Source organism: Gossypium raimondii, chromosome 8 (genome assembly GCF_025698545.1).
Source record: "Gossypium raimondii isolate GPD5lz chromosome 8, ASM2569854v1, whole genome shotgun sequence".
In the NCBI taxonomy this organism is placed as follows: Eukaryota; Viridiplantae; Streptophyta; class Magnoliopsida; order Malvales; family Malvaceae; genus Gossypium; species Gossypium raimondii.
In genome coordinates, this window is record NC_068572.1 from 15,124,571 (window position 1) to 15,139,543 (window position 14,973).

Below are 14,973 nucleotides of genomic sequence, written 5' to 3' on the forward strand. Positions count from 1 at the left end.
CCCACATTGCATCCAACTTGAGATATTTTATAACGGTCTCAATGCTCACACGAGGATGGTAGTGGATGCTTATGCTAATGGTGCTCTCCTTTCTAAGTCTTATAATGGGCTTATGAAATCATTGAGAGGATTCCCAGCAACAATTATTAATGGCTAACCAATCGAGAAGCGTCAGTAAGACGATTCGTTGGAATATATGAAGTGGATGCTCTCACTTCACTTGCATCTCAAGTATATTCAATTTCCTCAATGCTTAAAAATTTTACCACTAATGAGTTTAATAGTTTTGCAGCATAGCCACCGAATTAATTTGAAAATGTAGCTTGTGTCTATTGTGGGGAAGGATATCTGTTTGAAAAATTTTCATCGAACCTAGAATTCGTGTATTACATAGGTAACCAGAACCAAAACCGAGGAAGGCTAGGACCACAATCCAATTACTATAACCCATCGTGGCGAAATCAGCCTAATTTCTCTGGAGTAACCAAGGGGCTAGACCCAGTAACATATACGCCCAACCCAGACCGACCCAACAACCTATTTTTATCCAACAAGTTCAGAAACAACCTCAAGTTGAACCATCCAATGGCTTAGAAAACTTGTTGAAGGAATACATAGCCAAAAATGATGCCTTAATCCAAAGCCAAGTAGCTACATTGAAAAACCTGGAAAACCAAATGGGCGAGCTTGCAACTAAACTCAGAAACCAACCACAAGGTGCTTTACCTAGTGATACAGAGAATCCGATGATAAAGAGAAGGATGAATACTTAGCTTTGCTAGAAGCTAATCAAAGGGGATTTAATTCGCAATCCCACTTTAAATCTTTGGAGTTAGAGAATAGGGATTATGCCCAACCAAAAGTGTCAATCGAGGAGCCACCTAAATTAGAACTCAAGGTACTTCCTTCACATTTAAAATATGTTTATTTAGGTTACGCTTCTACTTTGCCTATGATTGTTTCAGCGGAATTAACCGTAGAGAAAGAAGAAAAACTCATCTAAGTATTGAAATAATTCAAGAAGGCTATCAGATGGACCATAGTCGATATTTGCGGCATTAGTCCATCTGTATGCATGCATAAGATCATCTTGGAAGATGGCAAGAAAGGGACGATTGATGGACAATGAAGATTGAACCCCATCATGATGGACGTTGTAGAGAAAGAAATCATCAAGTGGTTAGATGTGGGTATAATTTACCTCATCTCAGATAGTTCGTGGGTAAGTCCAATCTAGTGTGTGACAAAGAAAAGAGGTATTATGGTCGTAGAGAATGAAAATAATGAACTAATACGAACAAGAATAGTTACGGGATGGAAAATTTACATCGATTACCGGAAGCTGAACAAAGCGACTAGGAAAGATCACTTTCCTTTGCCGTTCTTGGACCAGATGCTGGATAGACTCATAGGGTGAGACTATTACTATTTTCTTAATGGATACTCAGGATATAATTAGATTACAGTAGCACCGGAAGATCAACATAAAACAACATTCACATGCCTGTACGGTATATTTGGATTTAGACGCATGTCATTTGGTTTATGTAATGCACCTGCTACATTTCAAAGATGTATGATGTCTATTTTTACGGACATGGCTGAGAAGTACTTGGAAGTGTTTATAGATGATTTTTCAGTGTTTGGAGACACTTATGATGATTGCTTAGCCAATCTAGCCAAGGTACTAAGGCGATGCGGAGAAACAAACCTTGTACTTAACTGGGAAAAGTGTTATTTCATGGTACGAGAAGGTATTTTTTGAAGGCATCGGATAAGGAGACATGGAATCAACGTAGATAAAGCAAAGGTAGATGTTATTTATAAACTCCCACCTCCAACATCTATAAAGGGGGTGAGGAGCTTTTTGGGCCACGCCGGTTTCTATCAAAGATTCAACAAGGATTTCTCCAAAATTGCTAAACCTTTATCCAAATTATTGGAGAAAGACACGATGTTCAAATTCGATGAGGAGTGTTTAAAAGATTTCAATGATTTGAAATGCCGGTTAGTTTCAGCACCAATTATCTTCAAACCGAACTGGGATATGCCATTTGAACTGATGTGTGACGCAAGTGACTTCACGATAAGAGCTGTCATGGCCTAGCAAAGGAACACAGTTTTTCATCCTATCTACTACGCAAGTCGGACTCTAATGGGAGCTCTATTGAATTATACGACAACAGAGAAAGAACTACTTACTATTGTGTTTGCTTTGGACAAGTTTTGATCTTATCTTGTAAGTACTAGAGTAACTGTCTATACAAATAATTTGGCAATTAAGTGTTTACTTTCCAAGAAAGACGCTAAGCCGAGACTGATCCGATGGGTACTTCTACTTCAAGAGTTCGATCTAGAAATTCAAGATCGAAAAGGGGTAGAAAATCAAGTAACAGACCACTTGTTCAGGTTGGAGCCACAAGAAGAGAATTCTCCACTTATACCCATTTAGGAGACATTCCCAGATGAACAAATACTGAAGGTAAATCAAGTCCATAATACCCCTTGGTTTGCTGATATTGCTAACTATATAGCTTGTGGTTTGATGCTGATTGATAAGATGTATCGTGAAAAGAAAAATTTTTTTCACGATGTGAAGTACTATTTTTGGGAAGAACCATACTTGTTTAAAAAGTGTACAGATCAAATGATTAGGAGATGTGTGGTAGAAGAAGAAGTACATAAGATTCTATATCATTGCCACTCAGCTCCGAGTGGGGGACACTTCAGAGGTACACATACTGCGGCTAAAGTATTGCAAGCCAGATTCTTTTGGCCAACACTATTTAAAGATGTGTATGCTTACATTAGGAGCTGTGATCGATGTCAAAGGTTTGGAAACGTCACCAATAGAAATGAGATGCCTCAAACAAACATCATTGAGGTAGAATTATTCGATGTTTGGGGTATTGACTTTCTCGATCCTTTCCCTCCGTCTTTTGGTCACAAGTACATATTGGTAGTAGTAGGCTATATGTCTAAGTGGGTTGAGGCCGAGGCATATCTGATGAACGATGCTAAGGTTGTGATGAAGTGTTTGCAGAAGCATGTGCTCACAAGGTTTGGAACCCCAAGAACTATCATCAGTGATGAAGGGTCCCATTTGGTGAACAGATGGTTGAAATGGTTACTCGACAAACATTGAGTAAAGCGCAAGGTTGCCACAGCTTACCATCCACAGACAAATGGGCAGGCTGAATTGACAAACAAAGAGATTAAAGGCATAATTGAGAAGGTAGTTTGCTCGAACCGACAAGATTGGTCCAAAAGACTAGATGATGCTTTATGGGCCTACAGGGCAGCATACAAGACACCTTTAGGGATGTCACCCTATAGGTTTGGTCTTTGGGAAAGCCTATCATCTACCATTGGAGTTAGAGCACAAAGCTTACTGGGCTCTTTAAGAACTCAACTTGGATCTTAAGCTCGCTAAAGAGAAACAGATGCTCCAACTCAATGAGTTAGAAGAATTTCGAATGTTCTCATACGAGAATGCCAAATTACTCAAGGAAATGCTTAAGAGATGACATGACAAGCACATTCGAATTCGAGAATTTGAAGCAGGTCAGCAAGTCTTGTTATTCAATTCCAGATTAAGGTTCTTCCCAGGTAAGTTAAAATCACGTTGGTCTGGTCCATTTACAATAAACCAAGTTTATCCATACGGAGTTGTCAAACTTCAAAGTGAGGGAGGTAATTTTCGAGTCAATGCTCAGCGCTTAAAACATTACTGGGGAGATAAAATTGAATTGGATCAAATCTCGTTCATTTTATTAGATATTTAATTTTTCTCAATTTTAGGTATATTTTTAGGATTAGTATGTTTAAATAAATTCTGTCTAGGAGATTGGAACTTAAACGGGACCACTTGTGACCCCTTCAGTCTTTCTGGGGAATTGATTTTAACATAATCTTCCAAGAAATTATTCCTTAAATGGGAAAAATAATTTTTTAGTTTTTCAAATAAAAGGGTCAATTTTGATCCAAGTCTTAATCTCAACTTAATTTCAAATTTTCTTTAAGTCTAGGTACTTAATTGAATTATTTTCAAAATTTGGTTGCTCTTTTTATAAATATTAAAAATTAGATGTCTCTTTTTGTAAATATTTTCAAAGGCATCTAGAATTTGATCATATTTTATTTAATAAGTTTTTATTTTAATAAATTAATAGCAAATAATAATTTAATAGGCATTATATTAATTATTAATTATTAATTATTGTTAACTTTGTGTAGAATTAGAACTTAGAATATTTTAACTATTAAATTGTTCTAAGAATTTTAATTAAATTCCTACCTTTTCCCTATAAATTCCACCAACCTTCTCCATCATTCATCACTCATCAAACCAACCTCCATTCACCTATCCCTTCATCAATCCTAGTATCCAAAACCCACCAAGTACCGAATCACCTAGTGCCGCAGCTCCCAACTCTCCAGCCGCAACACCGCCCATGTAACACCCCTTACCCGTGTCCAACGCCGAGACAAGATATGAGGCATTACCGAACTTAACACAAGCAACTGTACAAAACCAGGCTATAAAATTTCATTTAATTTAAAACTATTTATACACATGCATATCGTCCTTTATAAGGGCCTACGAGGCCCTAAACATACGTTGGAAGTGGTTCAGAACTAAACCGTAAACTTTAGAACACTAAGAAAATTTTCATGTTTTGGAGGGTCACACGCCCATATGGCTCGGGACACACCCGTGTAACTCTCTGCTTATGATGTCATCAACAAATGAGGGTCCCACAACTCATCATGTATCATGCAAACACAACTCACATCACAAGACTTTGACATCTAATTAATATATATATATAGACTTATAACCAAATAGTCAATATAAGCCAAGTTACGTATCTACACATAAATCACACCTTTAACCATTACAAGCCAAAACATTTGGCCAAAATATAATAACTCATACACAATATGACTGAGTCCCTATACATGCCATAAACTTAAAATGCTTGAATACGTTGATACCGATCAATAGCTTGATAGTGTGACAGAATCTTCGACGATCTCCAACCCGAGCTAGTATCAATGACACTATAAGAAAAAGAAAGAAAGGGGGTAAGCTATATAGCTTAGTAAGTTGGTATGTAAATAATAAGAAATCTGTTAACATGCTTTTACCAATCCTCACAATATGTTCTCAAGATAATACAATCATAATTACACATAGTTCCATTATTTACTCATTTCACATCAAGCTATCTACTCAAGTCATAGTTACTAAATTATTTATATCTTATGCTACAGAAGTCCAAATTAAGATCCGCTTGATTTTCCTGAAACTAGACTCACATATATTATTACCATAAAATTTTAAGAATTTTAGTTTAGCCAATAAGTACAGTTAATTCTTCAAAGTTGTCCCTATTTTTCTATCTAATAGTTCCGACCTTTCTTCTCTAAAAGTTAATTATCTCTTAGTACGGGATTCAGGATGATGTTCTGTTTGTTTCTCTTGAAAATAGACTCATTAAGAATTTTAATCATATAAATTCTAACCCATAATTCTTTTATACAATTTTAATGATTTTCTAAGTTAGAATAGGGATTTTGAAATCATTCTGATCTTAACTCAAAAATTCAAATATCTCATAATATGAGATTTTTTTGCTTACACCATTTCTTCTATGTGAAACTAGACTCAATAAGCTTTAATTTAATGTCTTATTCAACCTGTTATGCGATTTCCACAATTTTTGGTAATTTTTCAAAGTTATACAACTGTTGCTGTCTAAAACTATTTTATTGCAAATTTTACTCTTTCATGATTTCTTTGTATTAACATTTATTTCGACACACATAACACCAAAGCATATCCATAACTAGCTATTCCAATAGCTAATCATTATCATATATTTACATGCCATTCATTGGCCAATTTCACCAATACATCAACAACAAAGACTTAAATATATCATGTCTCAATTTAATTTGGCCTAAAAGCCTCACACAATCATCAATTAAATTTACCACATATAGACCTATAATCACAAGGTCATCGTAAGATCATTCTCATAAGTATGACTTACTCATTTACATTCTTGCCAAAATGTCCAATATACATTGCATTCATTACTCATGAATTTTTCGTGCATACATGTATCCTTTCAACATGATCATACCTTGTCTTTTCTTTGGCATAACCTTTGGATTACCCGTTGAACCACTTGGAATACTAAGGATACTCGGGAAAACTCGTACATAATGTATCGTACCAATGCCATGTCCCAGACATGGTCTTACATGAAAGTCTCGTATCGATGTCAATAGCCCAACTATGGTCTTACACGAAATCTCAAATCGATGCCAATAGCCTAGCTATGGTCTTACACGAAATCTCAAATCGATGCTAATAGCCCAGCTATGGTCTTACACGAATCTCAAATCGATATTGGAACATCATCAACCGAATTCACAAACCAATTAAACAATTCATGCTATATGAAAACATTAAAAACATAATAATGTGATGTTGCGTTATTTACACACGAACTTACCTCGGTAGCATTACCGGTGAAAAGGACTTATTCGTCATATTCTTTGTTTTTCCTCTATTCTAAGTCTGAATCTCGTCTTCCTTGATCTATATGAATTCAAATTTAACTCATTTAATCATCTATTCATTCAATTTCATCAAAAAAATACCTATTTGGACATTTTTGCACTTTAGCCCCTAAAGTTTCACATTTATTCAATTTAGTCCCTATTTCACAAATATACAAAATTCACACAATTCAATATAACCCAAGCTTAGCCAAATTACTATAGTGCCCCTAGCAGCCCAAAACTTTCATTTATTTCACATTTTAATCACTCAATTTGTATATTTCACAATTTAATCCTTATTTTTCATTTTGCAAAAATCACTTTACAAAACATATTAATGAATAAACAATTATTCATTTTCCATCATCAACATTCAAAAGCATCAAGCTATTATCAATGGAAACTCACAAATCCATCAACCAATTCAAAAATTAATGCATGGGCTAGCTAGAACACGAAGCAACGATATTAAAAACGTAAAAAATATTAAAAACCGAGCTTAAACCGTACCTTAATCAAGCCATGTATGTGCCAAACCCTAAAGAGCAAAAATAGATTTTTTTTCTTGGCTATTCGGTTGAAGAAAGAACATAAAAGATGATACTTGGCTTTATTTTACTAAATTTTGTCTTTATTTACTTAATTACTTATTTACACTTTTAACAATGAGGACATTGTTCATCGTAAGTAGGGGGGACTGAAAAATTGAAATTATTTCCTCTCAGAATAAAATTTTCTTTTAATTATGATTAGGATATATTTTGTTCAAAAATTTGAATTTTATTAAGTATGTTAAACTTCAATATAAATAAAGTTCAATTATTTCAATAATTGTTATGTTAGCTGAAATATGTCATAAATGTATTTTTAATAAAGCATGCTAATCATACTATAAAGTTTTTAGTTCCATAGGAAAGTTAGGCATGCCTGAAAGTTTAAGTCTCTAGAATCGACTTAGTAGTTTCTTGAGGCGAAATCCTAGGAAGCATGGAATGTTGAAAATGATTGAGGCAACTTTTTTTTTGGATCGTTTGAGCCTTTCAAGCCAACCTTTATGAAATTTTATCATTTGAAATCCGACTTTGAGACTATATGGCCTAATTTTATTTGAACCCTTGCAATATTTAGCCATCACTTTTCTCTTAATTCTCTTTAAATTGTCTCAAACACTAGACTCAGTACTATCCAAAATAAGTTTGGGGGAGTTGAAAAGAATTATCAAATGCTCAAAAATTTTGTATTACATACAACAAAATGCTCATGAAAAAAAAAAAGAAAAGAAAGAAGAAAAGAAAAGAAAAGAAATAAAAAAGAGAAGAGCATATGTACTTGAAAGAAAATAAATGTACAAAAGAGCATGTGAAAGCAAAATAAGTTAGTGTATTGAAATTAAATATTCCGAAGGTCCAATTGAAGCTGATTCTAGGGTTTTAAGCCTAAATTTGTCTATCTTTTACCTACCCCTAGCCTAGCCACATTACAACCTATTTAAAAGACCTATTGATTCAAGTCCTATGCTACCTACATTAGTGGAGAGAAATTGTTATGTTCAACATATGAAGACATAAGTTAAACTTAATAATTGCAGCTTAATCTTAAATAAGAGAATAAAATTAAAGTGGTAGGGATTTAACATGTCTTTATTAGGAAATCATTTAGTGTATTTTTGCTATCATAAGAATAATTGAGATTAATTTGAATGATATGTATACTTAAGTAGCATAAATATAAAATTTATTGTTTTTGAGCATAAGTATACAAAATTCATAATTTTGGGAAGAATGCTATTCTGAAGGAATTTTTCAAAGGTTTTTCTGAGAAATTCTTTTCAAATTTGTGCATTACTCAGGATGAGCAATGAATTAAGTTTGGGGGTGTGGAAACAGGAAAATATTCACACTTTTTTATGCAAGGAATTTTTCATACAGTTTCGGTAAAATTCTTGTCAAAAAATATAATTATTATAAAATAATTAAATTGCACTCAAATTATTAACATGTTGAATTTTAATTAATTTTATATCAAATATTGATTAATTTTGATTATTTTCGACAGATTTGCACAAAGGGCGAAAAACGGTTCGGCAGACATTGCTAGAAGCACAAAACCGAGATGCAATTTTAAAGCATTAATGCTAATTAATTTTTCAGCCTAAGACGGTCCAAATTATGAATATTAATTCATAATATACTCAATTTTAATTTTAATCCAATTTAATTTGGGTTAAATAAATTATTGTTAATTAATTATGAAAAGGGGCCCAGTTGAGTTGAACTTAGAAAACCGATCCAGCCAAGCATTGGGCAACCCAAAACCATCCCACATGCTGACCCAATCAGCTTTTTTGGCTGATTATGTGGCTTGTGAAATAGGCCTTGAAGAGTCCTTCAAATTGCATTCAAACCCCTCCACTATTTAAGCCTTTCTAGATTTGCCCCTACCTTAAAACAGCAAGTTTGAAACCTTCAAACTTGCCACATATGTGGCCGACCATGGGGGGACTCTATGACTACTAATTTTTGCTAGTTTTAGCAGCCATCTCAACCTATAAATACCCCCCTTGGCTGCTCACTTCAAACACATCTCAAACCCATTCATTTCTTCACTTCTCTCTCACTTTTCTCTCTTCATTCTGTTCCATTGTTCTTCATTTTCTTGCCCCATTCCCTTGACGATTTCACCTCTTGAAAAGGAGTCGTTCAACCATCATTTGGAGCAGCATTCAAGTGTTCATGTAAGCCTCGGTTCAACAAGAACAAGCGGAGAAAGAGGAACGGAGCAAACTAGTCAAGCCTCATAGAAATGCCGGATTTGATTGTTGTTCCGTACCCTTTTTAATTTTATTATTGTTGTTATGAACATATCTATGAAAAACTGTGATGTTGATATGTTTACTTTAATTAATATGGCTTAAATTTAATTTGTGTCAGGTTGTGTTGTGCGGAAGCGTGTAAAAGAGTAAAATTATTGTATTAAAAAATCACACTAAGTTCAGTTCCCAAGAAAGAGAGGTAAATCACAAGGATCGCTTAAGTATCAAGTCTTTCCTAGCCAGAATATCCCTCAATCATAATTTAATAGCACAATAAATCATTGCAATCACACTCACAATTCATGCAGAATAATACAATAAAGAACACAAGAATTTAACGAGGTTTAGCAAATTTTGCCTACGTCCTCAGGCACTACCAAATATATTTCACTCCAAAATACAAGTGATAATTTACAAAGAGAGAGAGAGAAAACAATGCCTTAAGTAGAGAATGGAAAATTTGGGATAATGAAGAAGATAAATGGTTAGGCCTATTTATAGTTGAGGTTTAAGGATCAAAATTGCAATTATCATATGCCAAATCTCAATCCCACTTTTGGTGCCCTAAATCCCAGATTCTGATACCCATATCTTTGACTTTCTATAAATATGGATGATTTCCAATAATCTCCACCTTGAAGATTTGATTCGAATAATCTTATCTTCATACAATTCTTTCTGCCTTTGTCAACAACACTTGATAGTGCCTTCTTCAACTGTTAAACATGCAGATTATTGATCAAGTTCAAACAATGTTCGAACTTGATTGTTGTTACCACCTTGGTCATCATATCTGCGGGATTATCTGCAATCTTAATCTTCTGAAGGTGAATTTCCCCTCATCAATAATTTCTCGCAAAAAATGGAAACGTACGTCGATATGCTTTGTACGTGCATGATAGACTTGGTTCTTTGCTAAATGAATAGCACTTTGACTATTACAATACACGTTAATATGCTCCTAAACCAATCCCAAGGTTTTAACCATACCTTGTAACCAAATAGCTTCCTTTACAGCCTCTATTACAGCCATGTATTCAGCTTCTGTGGTTGACAACGCCACTGTAGACTGCAGTGTAGACTTCCAACTTATTGGTCCTCCAACAAGTGTAAACACATAACCAGTGGTTGATCTTCGTTTGTCCAAATCACCGGTATAATCAGAATCAACGTACCCAATAACACCTTTACCAAGTGTAGTATCCTATTTGAACAGTAATCCAATATCCATGGTATTCTGAATATACCGTAGAATCCATTTCACAACTTGCCAATGTCCTTTTCCAGGATTATGCATATACCTGCTCACTATACGAACTGCCTGTGAAATGTCAGGTCTTGTACACACCATTGCATACATCAAGCTATCTACTGCATTAGAATACGGAAATTGTAACATGTATTCTTGTTCCGTATTCATTGAAGGAGATAGTTGTGCAGAAAGCTTGAAATGAGAAGCCAACGGGGTACTTACAGCTTTTGTCTGCTCGTTCATGCCAAACTTCTGTAGTACCTTCTTCAAATATTGCTTCTGAGACAAACTAACTCTACCACGAGCTCTATCCCTATATATTTCCATGCCAAGAATCTTCTTAGCTTCACCTAGGTCTTTCATCTCAAACTCAAGGTTGAGTTGTGTCTTCAATCTCTCAATTTCAACTTTACTCTTAGATGCTATCAACATATCATCAACATATAAGAGCAAGTATATGGAAAAACCTTCTTGTAGCTTCTAAAAATACACGCAATGATCAAATTTACTTCTTGTGTACCTTTTCCCTTTCATGAACTGATCAAATTCCTTGTACCACTACCTCAGAGATTGTTTCTATCCATAAAGCGACTTTGTCAGTTTGCAAACCAAATTTTCTTTATCAGCAACCTTAAATCCATCTGGCTGAGTCATATAGATTTCCTCTTCCAAATCACCGTGTAAAAATGCGGTCTTCACATCGAGCTGAACTAGTTCAAGATCATATTGCACAACCAAGGCTAGCAAAATCCGAATAGACGAATGCTTCACAACTGGAGAAAAGACTTCATTGTAGTCTATTCCTTCTTTCTGAGCATAACCCTTTACTACCAATCTAGCCTTGTATCGAACTTCATTTTTACCAGGAAATCCTTCCTTCTTTGCATATACCCATTTGTATCCAATTGACTTCTTTCCTTTGGGTAGTGTCACGAACTCCCAAGTCCTATTTTTATGAAGAGACTGCATTTCTTCATTCATAACTTGCTTCCACTTTACACCATCAGGGTTACTTATTGCTTCTGTTTAAGTAGAAGGAATATCATCATATGCAATTGGAAGTGCATAGGCCACCATATCATCAAAGCGAGCAGGCATACGAATCTCTCTTCTTGGCCTCCTATATGTAATTGAATCATGTTGCTGTAGAAGTTCTTGGGTCGAAACTTCTTCATCATTTGTTCCTTCAATATTAGCTGGATCATCATTAACCTTTTCAAGCTCCACCTGCTGCAAAGTGCCACTGGTTTTGTTATCCTTTTGTGAATCCTTGTTCTTCGTCATGATTGATTCATCAAAAGTTACATCTCTACTAAAAACAATTTCCTTGTATCAGGACACCAGAGACGGTATCCTTTTACTCCACCAGTTATACCCATGAATAAATCTTTCTTTGCTATTGGGTCTAACTTAGATTCTTTTACATGATAATATGCAGTGGAACCAAAAACATGTAAAAAATCATAATCAGTAGCAGGTTTACCATCCCACCTCTCCATAGGAGTTTTTCTATTTATTGCAGCTGATGGCAACTGTTTAATTAGATGGCACGCATATGTAACTGCCTCAGCCCAAACTTCCTTGCCCAATCCAGCATTGGACAACATACATCGAACTTTCTCCAGTATAGTCAGATTCATACGTTCTACCACCCCATTCTATTGAGGTGTATCTCGAACAGTGAAGTGTAGCACAATGCCCTCATCTTGACATACTTGTAGAAATGGATCATTCTTATACTCAATACCATTGTCTGATCGAAGTCGTTTGACCTTTCAACTAGTCTGGGTCTCCACCATCTTCTTCCTTTTCAGAAATGCATCCAAAAATTCATTTTTCCTTTTCGTTAGATACATCCATAATTTTCTTGAATAATCATCAACAAAAGTAACAAAATAGTGCATACCTCCCAAAGAAGCCATTTTAGTAGGTCTCCACACATCAATGTGAACGTAGTCCAGAATTCCTTTTGTATTGTGAATTGCTGAACCAAATTTATCCTCGTCTGCTTGCCCAGACCATAATGTTCACAAAATTCCAATTTGCAAGAATTTGCACCTTTCAATAAGCCTTGCTTCGCCAAACTCTGCAAAGCTTTTTCACCAGCATGTCTCAATCGCATATGCCACAACCTGGTAGCCTCTGAATCTACATCTTTCGAAGATGCTGTTGATGTTGATCCAATAATTGTTCTTCCATTTAAATAGTGGAGGTTATTCCTTCTTATGCCTTTCATCACCGTCAATTCCTCAGCTACTACCTTTAGTAATCCATCTCTCAAAGTGATTGTGAGCCCTTTAGATTCTAGGACCCCTAATGAGATGAGATTTTTCTTCAAGCTAGGTATGTAGCGAACATCTGTCAAGACTTGAATTGAGCCGTCCTGATTCTTCAATTGGGTTGTACCTACTCCTATTATCTTACAAGCACTGTCATTGCCCATAAAAACAACTCCACCTTCTAGTTGTTTAAGACTAGAAAACCAATCCTTATTAGGACACAAATGGTAAGTACATCCTGAATCCAAAATCCACTCATCTGTTTGACATGCCATTGCCATGCCAACCAAGCTAAAGTCTGACTCATCATCATGCTCCGCTACACATGCATCAAAAATAGCCTTGCCCTTTTGTAACTTAGGACAATTATTTTTCCAATGCCCTTTCTCACGACAAAAAGTACATTCATCTTTGGCAAGTATCCCTTTGGACTTACTCCTTCTACAGATTGTTCTTTGTCTTGAACGACCTCTTCTTTATTAAGACTTCTGTAGTTGTATCTCTGTGATCTTTTTTATCTTTCTTTTGAGTCTCAGATCTATACAATGCACTACAGACTGCATCAAATGTGATTGTATCCTTCCCATGAAGCAATGTGGTGGTAAGATGATCATATTCATTAGGAAGATAATTCAACAGCAGTAATGCCTTGTCTTCATCTTCAAATTTCTCATCCAAATTTAGCAAGTTTGCTAAAATTTTATTGAATGAGTTCACATGGTCATTCATTGACATACCGAGTGCATACGTGAATCGATAAAGTTTCTTTTTCATATAAAACCTATTTTCAAGACTTTTTGTTAGAAACTTTTCTTCCAGTGTATCCCACAACTTCTTCGCTGATGTCTCCCTCATGACAGAGTACTTCTACTCTTTGGCCAAACATAGGCGAATTGTTCCACATGTCTGTCTATTGATCTTGGCCCACTCCTTGTCATCCATCTTGTCAGGTTTTTCTTCAAGGGCTATATCCAGCTGTTGCTGACATAAGACATCCAGGATCTCACATTGCCACATACTAAAATTATTGGTACCATCAAATTTCTCTACTTCAAATTTTACATTGGTCACAGTAGTCTTTGCTGATGACGATGCCTTTTCTATTTTTCTCCTCATTCCCAACTATTGTACGTGAATAGTGCCGTGAATGATCATATTCCCCAAGTACGAATCTAGCTCTAATACCAATTATTGTTTGGAAGCGTGTAAAAGAGTAAAATTATTGTACTAAAAAATCACACTAAGTTCAATTCCCAAGAAAGAGAGGTAGATCACAAGGATCGCTTAAGTACCAAGTCTTTCCTAGCCAGAATATCCCTCAATCGTAGTTTAATGGCACAATAAATCACTACAATCACACTCACAATTCATGCAGAATAATACAATAAAGAACACAAGAATTTAACGAGGTTCAGCAAATTTTGCCTACGTCCTCGGGCACTACCAAATATATTTTACTCCAAAATACAAGTGAGAATTTACAAAGAGAGAGAGAAAACAATGCCTTAAGTAGAGAATGGCAAATTTGGGATGATGAAGAAGAGAAATGGTTAGGCCTATTTATAGTTCAGGTTCAGGGATCAAAATTGCAATTATCTTATGCTAAATCTCAATCCCACTTTTGGTGCCTTAAATCCCAGATTTTGATACCCATATCTTTGAATTTCTATAAATATGGATGATTTCCAATAATCTCCACCTTGAAGATTTGATTCGAATAATCTTGTCTTCATACAATTCTCTCTGCCTTTGTCAACAACACTTGATAGTTCCTTCTTCAACTGTTAAACATGCAGAATATTGATCGAGTTCAAACAATGTTCGAGCTTGATTGTTGTTACCACCTTGGTCATCTTATCTGCGGGATTATCTGCAGTCTTAATCTTTTGAAGGTGAATTTTCCCCTCATTAATAATTTCCCGTAAAAAATGGAAACGTACGTTGATATGCTTTGTACGTGCATGATAGACTTGATTCTTTGCTAAATGAATAGCACTTTGACTCTTACAATACACGTTAATATGCTCCTGAACCAATCCTAAGGTTTTAACCAT